The sequence below is a fragment of the Lepidochelys kempii genome, chromosome 3, assembly GCF_965140265.1.
Source record: "Lepidochelys kempii isolate rLepKem1 chromosome 3, rLepKem1.hap2, whole genome shotgun sequence".
Classification (NCBI taxonomy): domain Eukaryota; kingdom Metazoa; phylum Chordata; order Testudines; family Cheloniidae; genus Lepidochelys; species Lepidochelys kempii.
This window is the reverse complement of record NC_133258.1, coordinates 87,721,846-87,736,014: the sequence shown is the minus strand read 5'-3', so window position 1 is coordinate 87,736,014 and position 14,169 is coordinate 87,721,846. Positions and strand designations below refer to the sequence as shown.

The 14,169-nt window shown below is 40.8% G+C and overlaps 1 protein-coding gene across 5 annotated transcripts in view; it reads left to right on the top strand.

Moving 5' to 3' along the window:
• Positions 1-14,169, top strand: part of HS3ST5 (heparan sulfate-glucosamine 3-sulfotransferase 5) — a 268,638-nt gene that overhangs the window by 247,009 nt on the left and 7,460 nt on the right. The gene's annotated exons all lie outside the window — the stretch shown is intronic.

The window sequence follows — 14,169 nt, the reverse complement described above, 5'->3', positions numbered from 1 at the left end:
CTTATCTGTGTACCCAGAAAACATCATTATTTCTAATGGAAAAATACAATAGATAGGAAATAGCCACAATTTGCATGGAGAGATGAGGAGAGAAGCAACTTCAAAGACTGAAAGATTGAGATGATCTAAAGATCTGTATGGAAGACAAAGGAAATAATTTACCAGAGGCCACTAGTATTAACAAAGTTTCAGGCAGTATAGTAATTATTGCTGCTATATCTACCTAGGTCATGACCCTGCACTTGCAGAAAATAAGGTCTGCTGTGTAGATGTAAGGTAAATGGCCCATCTCAGTAGAAGGCATTGCTGCCTATAATGTGTACTGACAGCTGCCTCAGGTGAGAAACACAGTGCACTGCTGCTAGGGGGCAGCACATTCCATTCCAGCAAAGCTCTTAAGCATGTTTGTAACTTCAGACAGAAGAAGAGTCCCTTTAAGGTCAATGAGATTTCCCACATGTTTAAAGTCATGCACATGCTTTAGTGCTTTGTTGGATCTGGGCTTCATTGCTTCATGAGTGCTTTGTACAGGTAGGCCCGAATCAGACACAGATTGCCCCCTCTCCAGCTACCACCCTTTCTCCTCTTTCACAGGAGGCTTCCAGATTGGGGTGTGCTGGGGGCAGGAGTGGAATGATGGTGCCCCCCGGTGGGCACTTCCACAAGTGAGAGGAGGCTGGTCTGCATCAGCAGAACTCTGAGCCCCTTTCTGCAGCATACGAGACGAAGCTGAATCAGGCCGCTGCTGCAATACATCAGCCTGTTATTTTAGATGCAAAATTACAAATGCTTGTTTTTAAATGGAAATCTCCAGCAGCCACTGGTAACTAGATATTAGATCGGTGTCAGTGATAGAGCAGTGTAAGAGGAAGAGGGAAGAGACATAGGCACAGCACAAGAGTAATAGGAGAGGAAATCAACCAGAATAAGCAAGATTTTCTCAAGAATATTTTGTATTTATTGGAGTGAGAAACAATGAGGTGTCTCTTTCACATGGTTTAAGAGGAAGTAATTGAGAAACAGTTCTGTTCAGATCCTCCTGAGATTGGGGTGCCCTGAGTGGAACTGCTTCAAAAATTACCTTCAAGGAATCTGGCTCAAAGTGTGTAAGAGAGAACCCTGTTCTAAATTTACCAGCACATCGTTCAGTGAAGCACTAATGACAATTTTATGATGTGGAAAAAACCTATTTCCCACCCGATCCCCCTTTAAAAAAAAAAGGAAAAGAGAAATATTTCTTATATAAACTTTAGTTACATATTCCAATGAAACGGCAAGATTAAAAGAGTAATTAGGATTCAGGGTCAGAATGAAATTCAGTTCACATCTCAGTCCTTAACACATCATTCTGCTAAATGAGAGTACTGAACAGAGGAAGAATTAACTGATTTCTTTTAAGTTTAGTAATTGCAAATGCAGAGTGAATATCATTCTGCAGACATGGTGCCAGAGGACAACTCAAGCTAAGGAAATAATGGCAGCTCTGATAAATAATTTATGCACAATATCAAAAGCTGAATGAGATAAAGGAATGGAGAGCCCATTTGAAAATTTGGAATTTGCTCAAAGCTGTTCCTGCAATGATTCCCAAGAGGATGAGTAGAGATCAGTAATAAACTCTGAGACTGTGTATAATTCATAAACTTTCTCTCTGTTATATTTTCAGCACTTACACTTTGTGGTTAACAAAGGAACAAAGAGCAAAACAATCCTAATAGATAGAAGTAGATAAGCTAGTAGTTTTCTTTCCACTTAGTCTTTTTATAAAGGGTGTCTATTTCCTCCCAAAATTACAAACATATCTCCCATTAAACCTAGCACACTGAAGGGAGAACAGACTCCAGTGCTCACATACACAGGCTTCCTTATATTTTTATGACAGCTGTTATACTGTGAGATCATAATACGACATAAGCAATTTCTTTGATTTTATTAATGGCAGTCTGTTGTTGCTGATGGTTATTGTTCAGGTTGGATTTGCTATGGCTTTGTTGTGTGGTGGCAAGGCAAACTGAAAGCAAACCAGTGAAATATTTTCTACAGTTGTGGCATATTTTTGAATGAATTACACATCTCAGAATGCAAGTGAATTTTTCCCCTCCACAGACACGTTTAAAGAAGATGCCGTTAAATTAAACAAACCTAAACATTATTTTAAAAAAGATTGTCACTGGAATTGGTGCATGGCACACTAGCAAACGTGAAAACACATGCAATGAGAGGAGAGAGAGCAAGGATTTATTTACCTTTGAATGTGAGTGCTTTGTTGTTTAATTTCTAAGCACTACAAGAATCAATTTCATAGCCGAACTTGCAAGATATGTTGTAGATCTTATTAGCTTGTTGATGTACCCATTGAAGATTTTGATTTCTACAGCTGCAAAATGAAATGGTTTCTCTTCTTAAATGTGTTTTTATTTTCATGCGCAGCAACTCCTTATCAAAGATATTTCTCAGAGAGGATTTTGTTTTACTTGCCTAGAAATATGGGACCAGATCCTGTAGCTTACTGAGCCAAAACCTTTGCCTCATAGCTCTCCATCCTTCATAGGTATCTAAGACCGAAAATGCAGTGACCAACTTCAGTTCAACTGTACTGGAGGACAGGAGTAGAATTCAAGGTGATCTTGATAAATTGGAGAAGGTCTGAAATCCGTAAGATTAAATTCAACAAAGACAAGTGCAAAGCACTGCACTTAGGGAAGAAAATCAAATGCACAAATACAAAATGGGGAGTAACTGGCTCGACAGGAGTACTGCAGAAAAGTATCTGGGGGTTATAGTGGATCACAAAATGAATGTGTGAATCAACAATGTGATGCAGTTGCAAAAAAAAGAAAAGAAAATGTCGTTCTGGGGTTTATTAACAGGAGTGGGGAACTGATAACAGTCTTCAAATATGTTAAGAACTGTTATAAAGAGGATGGTGATCAATTGTTCATGTCCACTGAAGGTAGGACAAGAAATAATGTGTTTAATTTGCAGAAAGGGAGATGTAGGTTAGCTATCAGGAAAAACTTTCTAACTGTAAGGGTAGTTAAACGCTGGAATAGGTTATCAAGGGAGGTTGTGGAATCCCTGTCATTGAAGGTTTTTCAGAACAGGTTAGACAAACACCTGTCAGGGATAGTCTAGGTGTATCTGACTCTGACTCAGCATGGGGGGTCAACTAGATGAACTCTTGAGGTCACTTCCAGCCCTACATTTCTATGATTCTCTGACTGAAGTGTCGGCAATCGAGTCATGGGCGGTCTGGTTGGAGCAAGATCATTAATGATATGGAGCAGTGTTTCCCAAACTTGGGAAACTGCTTGTTCAGGGAAAGCCCCTGGCGGGCCGGGCCAGTTTGTTTACCTACCGCATCCGCAGGTTCGGCCGATCGTGGCTCCCACTGGCCATGGTTCGCCACTGCAGGCCAATGGGGGCTGTGGGAAGTGGGAGCCGGTATGGGATAGCTCAGTGATTTGAGCATTGGCCTAAACTCAGGATTGTGAGTTCAATTTTTGAGGGGGCCATTTAGGGATCTGGGGCAAAAATTGGGGATTGGTCCTGCTTTGAGCCAGGGGTTGGACTAGATGATCTCCTGAGGTCCCTTCCAACCCTGATATTCTATGAGTCTATGTCCTCAGCTCCTGTGTTGGTGCCCTGTTTAGCTGTCTATGACTGAATAAAGTTTATTTAATTAATTTCCAGCCCTCCCCCGCCCCGCTGTCATCAAATGATGAATAAATTATTCACAAGTAAACTGGTAAATTATTCTCCCAGCTCTATTGATTGTTGAATAATATTGACCTGATAAATAATTCAATATTCTTTTCCCCCCTCAGCTGGCAAATATATTATTTGTGAATGTTCTTTTATCATTTCTAGACCAACTCTTCCATCTGTTGAGACATGTACAGGGTATTGATCACCATGGTATCTAAACATCACATATCTAGAACCCTTGCACAAATCGACTTTTTCAGGGGAAACAGGATTTGGCCCTAATTAAGGATTTAGGATTGTGCTTTTATTCCATATTTACTTAAAGTATAAGTGTCCATTTGGATATTAGTATTATATAAACATGTCTGCATATAGCTCAAAGCCAATGAAAATTAAACTTTTAATTAATTTTGTGTTTATTCCGATTTTCATCCACCCTCCTCTCTCTTACAACATAATCATTACTAAAGCCATCCCATAATCCCAAAAGGAACAAGGATGTGGGTTCTGTAATGCACGTGAGCCAGGAGCAGACAAAGCCAGACCAGATGGATAACTTGACTGGTGTCCACTGCAAACACAGACTGCATAGCTCCAAGGTTATTCCAAGTTCCTGCATAAATTATATGAGTTTTACAACCAGAGCCACTTCATCTTTTTCTTTTAACTGGCTCACTGCTAACTCATGCATCTTGTGTTTGATGACCATTGAGAGTGGTATCGTATACCACAGTGGCAACTGTCAGCAGGAAAGAGGATGAAGGAACTAAACCGAGCTGAAGAAATTAACTATAAAAAATCGCTGTGTAAATCAAGTTGTGTCACAAGCTAGTAATTCTCTTAATTCCACCAGTATCAATTGGGAGTAACTCCACTGAAATCAGTGTAAAACTGGTGTGAGAGAAGAATCAGGCCCATTTAATTTAAAGGTGTCACATGCTGATGACAGGAAGAGGATGCTTTCTTCCAATGGGGGTACATCCCCTATTGTTTTTTTTAAGTGTGGCTCCCACTATCACAGTTGATCAGGAGCAGAAGAAATTACCCCTTCTGGCCTCTCTTGCCAACAGGTTAGTTCGCTTTGTAATTTAACACAGGCGCAGGAGCACATCTGTCTCTCCTCCAAGTTGGAGCCATGTAAGAGAGATGATAAAGCCCCAAGGCTGTAGTAACTTTAGCAGCCTGCTCTACCGCAATGGGAGAAAGACAAATGGCTCAAGAATGGGAAGGAGTACTGCTCAGGGAACAGAGAGATCATTTATAAGATCTCTCTGGCACCATGCAGTTCTATAACACCGGGCTGCAGAGATGAGCTTCTCCCCTTTACCCCCCATTGTTTTCCTCTTCCATGGGGCCTGAGAGCTGTCACTTGAACAGTCTGGCTCAGTGTATAAGCGTGTTCCTGGTTTTCAGAGTTTATGCACTGCAGAATGTCACAGATCTTTGAGTCTCAAATAGTGCTCTTAAGAGGCCTTCTCCATAGGCGCCAACTTCATGGGTACTCCGGGGCTGGAGCACCCACAGGAAAAAATAGTGGATGCTCAGCACCCACCGGTGGCCCCACCAATCAGCTTCTCCCCCACCCCCAGTGCCTCTCACCCGCTGATGGGTCCTGCCAATCAGCTCCTCCTCCTCCCCCTCAGAGCCTCCCATCTGCTGGTGATCAGCTGTTCAGCAGCATGCAGGAAGTGCTGGGGGGGTGGAGAGGAGAGGAGTGGGGACAGGAATAGGCAGAGGGAGGGTGGGGTGTGCTCAGGGAAAGGGGAAGAATGGGGCAGGAACTCATGGGTTGAGGCCTTGGGAGAAGGAGTACCATGGGTGCAGGGCCCGGGGCAGAGAAGGGGTCGATCACCCCCTGGGAAACCAGAAAGTCAGCACCTCTTGTTCTCTGTGGAAGGGTTGGTGACAACTCCATAGCTAAATGGACTCTGGACTCTTCATTGTTTCCATAGCTAAAGTTGCGTTGACATCTTCACTTAACATGGAAATAAAATCTTTCAAAAATGGCTGGCATTAGCTGGAGAAGGGTTGTGGTCAAGAATTACCAGGGATCCTATAGCGGGCCTTCTGCACAAGCACCATTACCGAAAGCTTATTCAGTTCAGTAGATTGTGGATGAAGCACTTAAAGCTGGTCTCCCCAGATGAAACCCCTGGGAGCAGTGGCAATAGAAGTACTGCCCATCTTGGTCTGTTGGTCACATCCCCCTGTGCATAGGAGGCTAATTTGGTACAAGGATATTAAGGTTGGGATTGTCAGTGCAACCTAAGGGAGTTAAGTGCCCAACTCCCATTGACTTTCAATGGAAATTGGGCATCTAAATCCCTTGAGCACCACTGCAAATCCTAACTTTGCCCATCCCTGCACAAGCAGGGTGAACATGTCTTGTCACATGCTGTTTTTCTTTGTCTGATCCAGAGGTGATATTTTATTTCCTGTGTTTTGCTCATTTATAATTTTGAATGAGGGAAAAACACAGTTAGCCTGGAGAAATAATTATATTTGTCTGCAAAAAAGAGTGTGTGGGTGAGTGAGCAAGTTATTTACAGACAGAAATATCTTATTTGCCTTGTCATGCCTTCATTTTTCCATGTTTGGCAGATATATTTCTTTAAATGCACCATGTGAGCAGTGAAAGGATCATATTGAGAGATTATGTGCAAATTAAAGCTGATTCCGCATTTCAAATCCACCCTGACGGAGCAGAAGTATTTACTGATTTGTGTTGACAAAAGAGAGGCCTCTTCCTCATCACTGTAGTGCCTAGGAGCCCCAGTCATCGACCAGGACCCCATTATACTAGGTACAGGATAGACACAGAACAAACAGATGGTCCCTGCCCCAAAGAACTTACAATCTAAATATAAGACACAAGACAACAGATGGATACAGACAGATGGGGGGAGCACAAGGAAGCATAGGGAAGCATAGCACAAGGAAGGATAGGCAGTGGTATCAGCACAGCAGCAGCCTAGCCACTGTCAACGTTTTTGTAGGCATCACAGCAAAAGACAGTTTGAAGGTGGGATTTAAAGGTGGATAACAAGATAGATTTGCAGGTGTTTGCAGGGGCAGCGTGGGAGAAAGCACAAAGATTCTTGTTTGAAAATTTAACAAGCGGACAACGGAGGTTGCCATCATTGGTGAATGGGAAGCAAGTGCTGACATCTTGAAAGTGAATGAGAAATGATAGGCTGGATGGAGATAGACCATGAAGGGCCTTAAAAAGAAGACAAGCAGTTTATGTTTGATAACATAGAGAAGGGGGCAATGCAAGGAAGGGTGACATGGTCAAAACAATGGGCTAGTAGAATTACCTTTGCAGGAGCATTCTAAATGGATATGAGATGCACGATTACATTTGTCAAGGCCAGAGAACAGGAAGCTGCAGTAACTGAGATGCGAGATGATGAGAGCATGAATGAGAGTTTAAGCTGTCTGGATCTGGGTAGGAAAGGCTATGTCTTAGAGATGTTATGTAGAAAGGAACAGCACGATTTAGACATAGCGTGGATATGAGAACCTAGATGGAGGTCCAAGATGAAGATGATCACAGGTTATGGGTCTGAGTGACAGGCAGCATGGTGGTGTTGTCCATAGTGGTCAAAAAAGAAGGCGAGGTTTGGGGTGAGATTAAGAGCTCTGTTTTAACCATGGTGAGTTTGAGCAGATGGCTAGACATCCATGAGGAGATGTCAGAGAGACAGGCTGAGATTTTAGTAAGACAGGAGGCAGGTCTGGAGTACAGAGGTAGATCTGTGAGTTGTCAGCATACAGATGATAGTTAAATTTGTGATTGTGGGTGAGATTATCCAAAAATAAGGTGTAGAGTAAGAACAGAAGGCAGCCAAGGAAGAGAAGGGGAACTCCTACAGAAAGCTGAAGGAGTATGAGGAGAATCCTCCAAAGGACATGCTGAAGATGCAATTAGAGAGGTAGGAGGAGAGCCAGGAGAAGACAGAGACAAGCCAATGAAGGATAAGATTTCAAGAAGAGCATGGTAAAGACTTGTCTGCACTGGGTTTTTTGTACAGAGCAGCTACACTAATATAACTGCACTGATGCAAACCCCGACTTGTACATGTGCTGCACTGCTCCAAAAAGTGGCTTGCACCAATGTGGCTTACCTTGGTTTAAAAACTGGGGTAATGCCACACCAGTGCAAGTCACTTTTTATACTGTTGCAGTACATCTACGACAGGGGTTCTCAGCAGTGCAGCTACATTAGTGTAGCTATGCCAGTGCAAAAATCCCAGTGTAAACAAGATCTAAGATTAGGTTGCAAAGACAGCTTCATATTTACCAACCTTCTTTAGTGCAGCATGCTTCTACATGCATGAGTCTGTGTAAAGAAATAAATAAATAATCCCATAGCCTGGAATTTTTATACATTGATAAAGCAGCACAAGGAAAATCTGCTTGTAAATTTCAACTGGGAGTGTAGTCTACTGGCAAAACATATTTCCAGCATGAATGGCTCTTTGCTGATGGTTTCTACATCAATGCTTCTAACTGCTTTAATATTTTGAATTCCTGTGAATGCCAAGCTCTCTCTCTCCTTATTTAGATAAAATGGGCTTCACCGTCTTCATAATAGCTAAGAGGGTGGTTAGTTTAAATATTTTCCAAAGGTTTAATTAATAGAAGAGCATCTAAGTTTCAGCTGAGAAGTCTTATTTCAGATATGAAAATATTATTCAGGGATAGGCAGCTTTGACAGAAAAAAAATCTTAGAGCAGTTATCTATGCACATTGTTCAAAGCAGAGGGAGAACACTATTTTTTTAATTTCAAAAATTGCTAATGAGGTGCTATGTTCTGACACCTTTAATCACACTAAGTTGTACCTTATTCAGTGAGTAGTCCCTATCTACTACTGATATCTAGTCCCTATCTACTACTGATAGTTGATATGTAACTATCAACATAGAATCATAGAAACGTAGGACTGGAAGGGACCATGACAGGTTATCTATTCCAATCCCCTGCACTCAGGGAGGACTAAGTATTTCCTAGTCCATCATTTACAGGTGTTTGCCTAACCTGTTCTTAAAAATCTCCAATGATGGAGATTCCACAACTTCTGTAGGTAATTTGTTCCAGTGCTTAACTATCCTTACAATTAGGAAGTTTTTTCTAATGTCTAACCTAAATCTCCATTTCTGAAATTTAAGCCCATAACTTCTTGTCCTGTCCTCAGTGAATAAAGAGATTTAACACCCTCCTCTTACAACAACTTTTTACATACAGTCTTCTGTTGTCCAGACTAAACAAATGTTTTCAGTTTTTACTCATAGGCCATGTTCTCTAGACTTTAATCATTTTGTGGTTCTCCTCTGGACTTTTTCCAGTTTGTCCACATCTTTCCTGAAGTGTGGTGCTCAGAGCTGGACACTGTACTCCAGCTCAGGCCTTATCAGTGCGGAGTAGAGTGGAAAAATTATTTTTCTTGTCTTGCTTACATCACTCCTGTTAATATATTGATGAATGTTGTTCCTGGAGGACAGGTCCATCAATGGCTATTAGCCAAGATAGTCAGGGATGCAAGCCATGCTCTGGGTGTCCCTAAACCTCTGACTGCCAGAAGCTGGGAGTGGACAACAGGGGATGGATCACTCAATAATTGTCCTATTCTGTTCATTCCCTCTGAAGCATCTGGCCACTGTCAGAAGACAAGATACTGGGCTAGATGGACCATTGGTCTGACCCAGTATGGCCATTCTGATGTTCTTATCAATTGCCTTTTAATGAAAAATACTGTTACTACTCATCGTATGTGTAGTAGTTCTCTGTTAATGCAATTCACCAGCTTCAGTAATGTTGCTGTAGTTTAATGGCTCAGACATGGGCACCTGTGGAATGGGTACAAGGAGAATGCTACACTTGCTGCTCAGCTTGATTTCATGCTAGGTCTGCTTACCAGCCACTCAGCACAAAGTGGGCATTTAGAGTAGGCCAAGGGAGGGGCAGGCCATAGCTAGTGTGTCTGCCACTATGTGCATCCAGGGACCACAGACCCTCATATAGGAGGGGTTGCAGCCACTGTTCCAACCTAGGCCATGTAGCTCCTCCCACAAAACCAATCCACTTGAAGTGTATGAATTTTACTCACAGTGAACAACTAGTGGAGCTGCGTGTCTTTATAATTAAAAGAACACAGAAAGTGAAAGGAGAGAGAGAAAGGTATTAAGGACTTTGTTCCATTTCTTATTAACCACATTTTAAACTATCAATAGATTCAAAGATCTGTCTGTAATATATGAGTGCAGTGTTATAGCCATGTTGGTCCCAGGATATTACCTCACCCACCTTGTCTCTGTAATATATGTAGGCAGATCTTTATTGGTCAACGGATGACCCCTGCTGGTGTGCAAAAAATCTGTCTCAGCTAATTTATAAATTTGATACAAAGAAATCCTCTTTAACAATAATAGTAATACTTCTCTATATAATGAAAACCATGCTTTCATCATGAACAATGTTGATGTTTTTTCATTTCATATTTTGAAATTTTATACCACTTTTTTGTGTGTCATGACTGTTTCATGAAAATCCAGTGAGTGCCTTTGCTTATTTCATTGTGATTAAATCCATCTCTTTGCATATCTTTCTAAATATATGGGTATGTCTATAATATAATAGCCTATATGAATATATGTAATAATATGACACAGAAGAGTAAGGGCTTGGTCTGTAAGTATAATTTTGTGGTGTTGAAACTTGTCTTTGGCACAAATTCTTGAACTCAGTTTTATCTAAGGCCTTACACTGTGCCATCAACATAGTATCTAAGACCTCACAAGATTTTAAATACTAAACGCAAAATCTCTCTCTTCCATTCCCAATAAGTAGGAGTAGTTTGCTTGGATTTTAATTTCCTCAAAATGATTGAGGAAGGCTAACCTGCAGAAATGGGATTTGCATTTAGTTTTGAAACTGCTGAGGTTCTCTCTTGTGATAGGAAGTTCCACACTCATGGTCCAGTTGCTGGGACAATTCTGTCTGCTACATTCATGTGTCTCCCCTAGTTGTAAACAGTTTCATTCTCTCAGTCTAATGTAGCTGTTGTGGGGTCCCAGAGGGAGAGTGCTCCTTCAGATGGACATGGACAGGGAGGCCTTTGATTATAAAGGTATTTCCCCATCATCCTCTGTGATAAAGACTGATGTAGAAAAATTATTTAACATCTCTACAAAGGTCTTATTTGTTCCCTTTACTTTCTGAGGGAGCCACCACTTTTCTTGCTGGTTTTCTGCTTCTGATATATTTAACCCACTTATTGTTAGTTGTTTTTATGACATTGGTTGATTACTCTTCAAGATCCTGCTGAGCCTTGCTAATTTATATTTTTAATTGTCACAATTTATGCTTCTTTCTGTGGCTTCCAGTAACAAATTCTGAAAGATACTTATTTGGTTCAAATAGCCTCTTGTGTCTTTCCACTTTGCCATATCTTCTTTCTTATCTTCCTTTTAGTTGAGGGCATGCATACTTTTAGAGACTATGCAGCTTCCATGGAATCGGAGGGTTTTCATTTCTTCACTTTCAAAAGTTAAGTGCTGTTATGTTAAGGTTTTGTAACATTCCTGTCTGACGGATTTTTTACCTTAATTGTATTTCGGTTGGTATTACTTAGTGGTTTAACTATAACTAATTCTTGAACCCATTCCTCCGTTGCATAGGATGACAAACAAATAATTTTTATGTGCTTTAGAACTAGTTATTCCAAGATACAGTCATTTCAGGTGTCAAGAAATTACTTCTCTAACCCTTGTTCCATTGTAAAAATCATGGCAGTGATATTTATTTAACTACTTCACAGTAGTTTTTTCAGGTATAACTGTAAATTTTATGGCAAGGGTTTTAGAAAACTCGCTGCATTCAAATCAGCTTCAGTAGGCTTTGACTCAGGCTCAGAAAGTGCTAACATACTGCTGAGCTAGTCACCAGCAGAGGGGGACTAGAACTCAAGACTACCTGGGCTACTAGGTCTATGCTTCTGAGCTACATGAGGTTTAAGGGGCTACAAGTGCTTTCATTGCCACCACTAGCCCGGGCTTCTTGATGTAGTTACAAGATGAGCTTTATACATTAATGATTCGTTCGTTTTTCCATAACCAACAATGGTCTTCACACGATTTAAAAAATTAATAAATAAACACATGCTTCCTGTTCAAAGGAATTTGAGAGCCAAAAGGCAGACAAAAAGATTAGAAAGCAATGCACCATTCAGAGGAAGGTAATAACTTTGAAATTATTTTTAAAAAATTAATTGGAGTTCTGATGGTGTCATGTGAGTTAGCATTTTCAGGCATTGCTAGAAGCGGGGTTTTAGGGCTTTAAGGGGCAAATGATCTCTGTTCTAACTCTACTGATGTCAAGGGAGTTACAGCAGGAATTAATTTGGCCTTCAACGTTCTTGAAAATTTATATTATGCCTGATTGCTTCACAGTGCTCCCAACATTCAAAGCTACAGTGCACTGAGCAGAAAAACCTAATAACAAAGACCTGTTATGCTTGTGTTCCCTCCTTCCCCTGCAAGTTTCTAAGCTGCCGATTGAGCAAAGAAACATAAAAGACAAAACTGTTACTCATGTGCACAAAAAAGGTCAGCTCTTATAACTTCAAAACTTCCTTCCAATTTGACTGGTTTCTCTGGTCTCAAGGAGATCTGCAAAAAACAAACCAAGTATGAACAAAACTCTTTCTACTCTTTAGATAGGCACGCACCACATTTCTGATAGAAATATATGGAGAAAATGGGATTTTTGTTTTAATACATGCAAAACTCAAAACTGGCTGGACAAATTTTCATGAAACTTTACAAATAAATCACCTCTGAGCTGAAGCCAAGCACAGAAAATTCACCCCAAATGAATTTGTTTGCAAATGTTATGAGTAATTCATAAGTGGTGAAATAAGGAATAGGGGGTGTGCGTGAAATGTAAATATGTAAGCCACTGTTGTAGTTCAGCCTGGTTGGTAATGGAGCAACTGTTTGCTCTATAACTCTCTCTCTCAATCTTGCACACACACACAAAACTGGTGCAAATGTTTTAAAGGAATTGTGAATCCCAATGAGCCTATATATATATAGGCTCATTGGGATTCACAATTCCTTTAAAACATTTGCACCAGTTTTGTGCATATATATATATATATGTTAAGGACAACATGATTACTGAGAGAATGAGACCCTATGGAATCTATGTGCAGGAGCCAGGATATCTGTAATTTAATTTCACTATGTTCTGCAGATCTCCATAATTACAGAAAGTCCTGCAGATATGATTTAACATGACTAATCCATTGGGATCCAAGTAGCTAGACAAGGGAGGACATTTGGACTGTGTTTTATTCTCATATGGAGAGGATTGTGTATGTTTCCTGAGAACTGAAATTCAGAACCAATTACTGTAATACTGAAACCTTTCTTTTATTTACAGAAAGCAGCAGTGCAGGATTTAAGACTGTAAACCTATGGAAATTTGCTCTCATTATCATCATCATTTCTTGTCCCTTCCCTATTTCTTAATTAAAGGAATTTAATTAAAGTAGTAATTAGTCATAATGTATCTACACAGAGATATAATATCTGTATATTTTCTCCTCACTTTTAAATTGTTCACATATTAAGCTCCAGTTATGTATTGTCTGCACTGCTTAAAATCTAAAATTCTTTATTTTGGGAGCATTTTTGTGTTTAACTTCGAAAGGCTGGGGGAAAATATAACAAAAAAAAAAAAAAAAAGAGGAAAGATGGTTTTGTGGTTACGACACTAGGCAGCAACTCAAACTTCAGTTCAATTCCCAGCTGTGCTATAGATTTCTTCTGTGACCTTGGGCAAATCAGTGAATCTCTCTGTACTGTTCCCCATCTCTTTTTTCCCTAAGAGAACAATAATGCTTCCTCTGTAAACTCTTCAGGGCAGGGACTCTCTCTTACTCTGTGTTTGTGCCGTGCCCAGCACTATGCAGCCAGGATCTTGGGACTATTACTGTGGGGCTACTGTCATATTAATAAGAAAGAATTCAGTACTACAGGCTAAATGAAGGCTTGGAGCCATGATCTGCTTCTATATCTTTACTAGACATTATTATTATTATTATTTATTAGCATTACAGAAGCATCTTACAGTACGTCTACACAGCCCACGTCAGTGAACCTCCCAGCCTGGGCTGACAGACTCGGGGCAGCGGGGTTGCTCCAGCATGCTAAATGTAGCTGTATAGGCCGCACTTTGAACATACTGCTTGGGCTGGAGGCTCAGGCTTGAAGCCCACCCCCTTCCCTAGCCTTCAGAGCCCGAGCTCCAGCCTGAGCCAAAACTTCAAAGCGCTGTCTATTTTAAGAGTGGTAGTGAAAACCTTGCTGCCCCAAGTCTATCAGCCCAGGTGGGGGGGGCTGGCGGCCACAAGCTGTGCAGATGTACCAGCAGACGCTTCAGTCAGAATCTCGTG